Source organism: Triticum aestivum, chromosome 3D, assembly GCF_018294505.1.
Source record: "Triticum aestivum cultivar Chinese Spring chromosome 3D, IWGSC CS RefSeq v2.1, whole genome shotgun sequence".
Lineage (NCBI taxonomy): Eukaryota > Viridiplantae > Streptophyta > Magnoliopsida > Poales > Poaceae > Triticum > Triticum aestivum.
The window spans coordinates 316,619,333-316,624,594 of record NC_057802.1 but is presented as its reverse complement, the minus strand read 5'-3'; positions in this window follow the sequence as shown (position 1 = coordinate 316,624,594).

Below are 5,262 nucleotides of genomic sequence, written 5' to 3'. Positions count from 1 at the left end.
TTGGGACCAATTTCATAACATATGCATGTTACCATGTTTTTTATAAGACTCTCAAAAGATGTAAGTGAAGCATGAGAGCAAGTGACAAACTACTCCAAAAAGATAGAAGTGAAGATCGATGAGTAGTCAAATAATTAAGTAGCTATGTGAAGACTCTCTCATTTAATAATTTCAGATCTTAAGTATTTTATTCAAACAGCAAGCAAAACAAAATAAAATGACATTCCAAGGATAGCACATATCATGTGAAGAAGCAAAAACTTAGGCTCAACCAAAACTGACCGATCATTGTTGAAGAAGAAAGGTTGGATGCCAACCGGGGCATCCCCAACCTTAGATGCTTGAGACTTCTTGAAATATTAACTAGGGATGCCTTGGGCATCCCCAAGCTTGAGCTCTTGTGTCTCCTTAATTCTTTACATACCACGGTTTCCCTAATTCTTAAAAACTTCATCCACACAAAACTCAACAAGAACTCGTGAGATAAGTTAGTATAAATCAATGCAAAACCTCATCATTCTCTAGTGTAGCAAATCACTAAAAAACTATTATTTAACATTACATACTAAATTTCTCTGCATATTTAATACTCCTATCCTCAATTAGAATCATTAAACAAGCAAACATATGCAAACAATGCAAACATAACAGCAATCTGTCTAAACTGGACAGTCTGTAAATAATGCAAGAAAATTCATACTTCTATAACTCCAAAAATTCAGAAAAATTACCACACAGTAAAAATTTATCATATCATACTGCATAAACAGTTCAAGATTTTATCACGTTCTGACATATTTTAACAATTCAGGCAATGATAGAAAACTTTCTGTTTTCAAAACAGCAACATATGGGCTTGCAAAATAAGCATGGCAAAGGCTATACTTGACATTTTTATTGAACTAAAGGATACAAAACATTACTCTAAATAACAGCAAGCAAATCCTCATAAAAGAAATGACTCTCCAAGCAAAACTCATATCATGTGACAAATAACAATATAGCTCCAAGTAAGGTTACCAATAATTTTGAAGACGAAAGAGGGGATGCCTTTCGGGGCATCCCCAAGCGTAGTTGCTTGGGTATTCCTTGAATATTACCTTGGGGTGCCTTGGGCATCCCCAAGCTTAGGGTCTTGCCACTCCTTATTCTCCTCATATTGATATCTCACCCAAAAATTGAAAACTTCAATCACATAAAACTTAACGGAACTTCGTGAGATGGGTTAGTATGATAAAGACAAATCATTCACTTTAGTACTGCCAAGATAAGATTCATAGTTTTTCTCACACAATGACTACTGTACCATATCATTTCTACAATTTATATTGAGGAATATAAGCCATAGAATCTAGAAAACAAGCAAACTATGCATTAAAAACAGAATCTGTCAAAAACAGAATAGTCTGAAATGGTCTGAACATTAACCATACTTCTGTTACTCCAAAAATACTGAAAAATTATGACAACATAGGCAGTTTGTATATCAATAATGTGTAAAAAATCAGAATTTTATCACGCTCCAGTGAATTTAAACAATTCTGTGACTGGAAGCAAATGTTTGTGTTTTTCCACAGAATCAAGTCAACTATCATCCACACTACCCCCAAAGGCTTTACTTGGCACTTTATTGAAACAAAAGCTATAAAACCTGATTACTACAGTAGCATAATCATGTGAACACACAAAAACAGTATGACAACTACATGATCATGCAAAGCAATATGACAATGATGGTACGTGTCATAATAAACGGAATGGTGAAAGTTGCATGGCAGTATATCTCGGAAAGGCTATGGAAATGCCATAATAAGTAGGTATGGTGGCTGTTTTGAGGAAGGTATATGGGGGGTGTAATGCACCAGCGAAATTTGCGCGGTACTAGAGAGGATATGGTGGAAGGGTGAGAGTGCGTATAATCCATGGACTCAACATTAGTCATAAGAACTCACATACGTATTGCAAAAAATTATTAGCTATCGAAACAAAGTACTACACGCATGCTCCTAGGGGGACAGATTGGTAGGAAAATACCATCGCCCGTCCCCGACCACCGCTCATAAGGAAGACAAACAATAAATAAATCATGCTCCGACTTCATCACATAACGGTTCACCATACGTGCATGCTACGGGAATCACAAACTATAACGCAAGTATTTCTACCAATCCACAATTACTCACTAGCATGACTCTAATATCACCATCTTTATATCTCAAAAAAATCATAAGTAATCAAACTTCTCATAGTATTCAATGCACTTAATATGAAAGTTTCTACAGTAGCATAATCATGTGAACACACAAAAACAGTATGACAACTACATGATCATGCAAAGCAATATGACAATGATGGTACGTGTCATAATAAACGGAATGGTGAAAGTTGCATGGCAGTATATCTCGGAAAGGCTATGGAAATGCCATAATAAGTAGGTATGGTGGCTGTTTTGAGGAAGGTATATGGGGGGTGTAATGCACCAGCGAAATTTGCGCGGTACTAGAGAGGATATGGTGGAAGGGTGAGAGTGCGTATAATCCATGGACTCAACATTAGTCATAAGAACTCACGTACGTATTGCAAAAAATTATTAGCTATCGAAACAAAGTACTACACGCATGCTCCTAGGGGGACAGATTGGTAGGAAAATACCATCGCTCGTCCCCGACCACCGCTCATAAGGAAGACAAACAATAAATAAATCATGCTCCGACTTCATCACATAACGGTTCACCATACGTGCATGCTACGGGAATCACAAACTATAACGCAAGTATTTCTACCAATCCACAATTACTCACTAGCATGACTCTAATATCACCATCTTTATATCTCAAAAAAATCATAAGTAATCAAACTTCTCATAGTATTCAATGCACTTAATATGAAAGTTTCTACTATATCCCTCTTGCAACTAACAAACTACTCCAAAAAGATATAAGTGAAGATCAATGAGTAGTCAAATAATTAAGTAGCTATGTGAAGACTCTCTCTCATTCAAGAATTTCAGATCTTAAGTCTTTAATTCAAACAGCAATCAAAACAAAATAAAATGGCACTCCAAGGATAGCACATATCATGTGAAGAAGAAAAAAACTTAGGCCCAACCGAAACTGACCGATCATTGTTGAAGAAGAAAGGTGGGATGCCAACAGTGGCATCCCCAAGCTTAGATGCTTCAGACTTCTTGAAATATTAACTAGGGATGCCTTGGGCATCCCCAAAGCTCAGCTCTTGTGTCTCCTTAATTCCTTTCATACCACGGTTTCCCTAATTCTTAAAACTTCATCCACACAAAACTCAACAAGAACTCGTGAGATAAGTTAGTATAAATCAATGCAAAACCTTATCATTCTCTGATGTAGCAAATCACTAAAAATTATTATTTAACATTGCGTACTAAATTCCTCTGCATATTTAACACTCCTGTCCTCAAATAGAATCATTAAACAAGCAAACATATGCAAACATAACAACAATCTGTCTAAACAGAACATTGTGTAAGTAATGCAAGAAAATTCATAGTTCTACAACTCCAAAAATTCTAAAAAATTACCACACTGTATAAAATTTATCATAGCATACTGCGTAAACATTTGAATATTTTATCACGTTCTGACATTTTTTAACAATTCAGACAATGATAGAAAACTTTCTGTTTTCAAAACAGCAACATATGGTCTTGCAAAAGAAGCATGGTAAAGGCTATACTTGACATTTTTATTGAACTAAAGGATGCCAAACATTACATTAAATAACACCAAGAAAATCCTAATAAAAGGAAATAACGCTCCAAGAAAAACTCATATCATGTGACCAATAAAAATATAGCTCCAAGTAAGGTTACCGATAATATTGAAGACGAAAGAGGGGATGCCTTCCAAGGCATCCCAAGCATAGTTGCTTGGGTATTCCTTGAATATTACCTTGGGGTGCCTTGGGCATCCCCAATCTTAGGGTCTTGCCACTCCTTATTCTCCTCATATCGATATTTCACCCAAAACTTGAAAACTTCAATCACATAAAACTTAACGGAACTTCATGAGATGGGATGGTATGATAAAGACAAATCATTCACTTTGGTACTGTCAAGATAAGATTCATAATTTTCTCACACAATGCCTACTGTACCATATCATTTCTACAATTATACTGAGCAATATAAGTCATAGAAACTAGAAAACAAGCAAACAATGCATTGAAAACAGAATCTGTAAAAAACATAACAGTCCGGAATGGTGTGAACATTAACCATACTTCTGTTACTCCAACAATTCTGAATAATTAGGACAATGTACGAAATTTGTATATCAATAATGTGTAAAAAATCAGAATTTTATCATGCTCCAGTGAGTTTAAACAATTATGTGACTGGAAGCAAATGTTTTCTGTTTTTGCACAGAATCAAGTCAACTATCATCCACACTATCCCAAAGGCTTTACTTGGCACTTTATTGAAACAAAAGCTATAAAACATGATCAATACAGTAGCATAATCATGTGAACACTCAAAACAGAAGGCGTAAATATTGGGTTGTCTCCCAACAAGCGCTTTTCTTTAATGCCTTTTTAGCTAGGCATGATGAGTTCAATGATCACTGGTGCGCGTCGGTGCTACACAAACCGTTTTTAGCCCCTTTCCGCGATGGCATCTGGAACCGTCGCCAAGTGAGTGTGGGCGATAGGGGGGTCCTTCCCACACGACCCAGAAACCGTCGGGGATAGGCCCTCCTGGCACACAGGCTGGGGCAAAATGAGCTCGTGTGCAATCGGGCGAGGCATCAAAACCCAATCGTTTCCGTTCGTATGTACATCCCACACGTGAATCCCAGACAAACATTCCCGTTCGTATGTACATCACACACAGTCAATCCAAGGAATACGTTTCCGTTCTTATGTACATCCCACACAGTCAATCTAGGGAAAAAGTTTTCGTTCGTATGTACATCCCACATAGTTTTATGTATAGGCTCATGTGTGAAAGGTGTAACTATCACACACGCTCTGCCTTGGTTAACCATTTGCTTTTATCAACTACATCACACGCGATTTGATGAAGAAAACTGTGTGGCACTGGGCTATCCATCACAAGCGCTTTTACTGCTAGAACCGTTTGCAAAGTTCAATGACCCATTTACTAGGTTTATTAGTTTAAAATTAATAATTCCAATATTACGCAAATTCACACTTCATATGGAACAATTGTTTGCCAATTTCATATCAGGCACATAAATATATTTTAACATCATAGTACGATAGCTA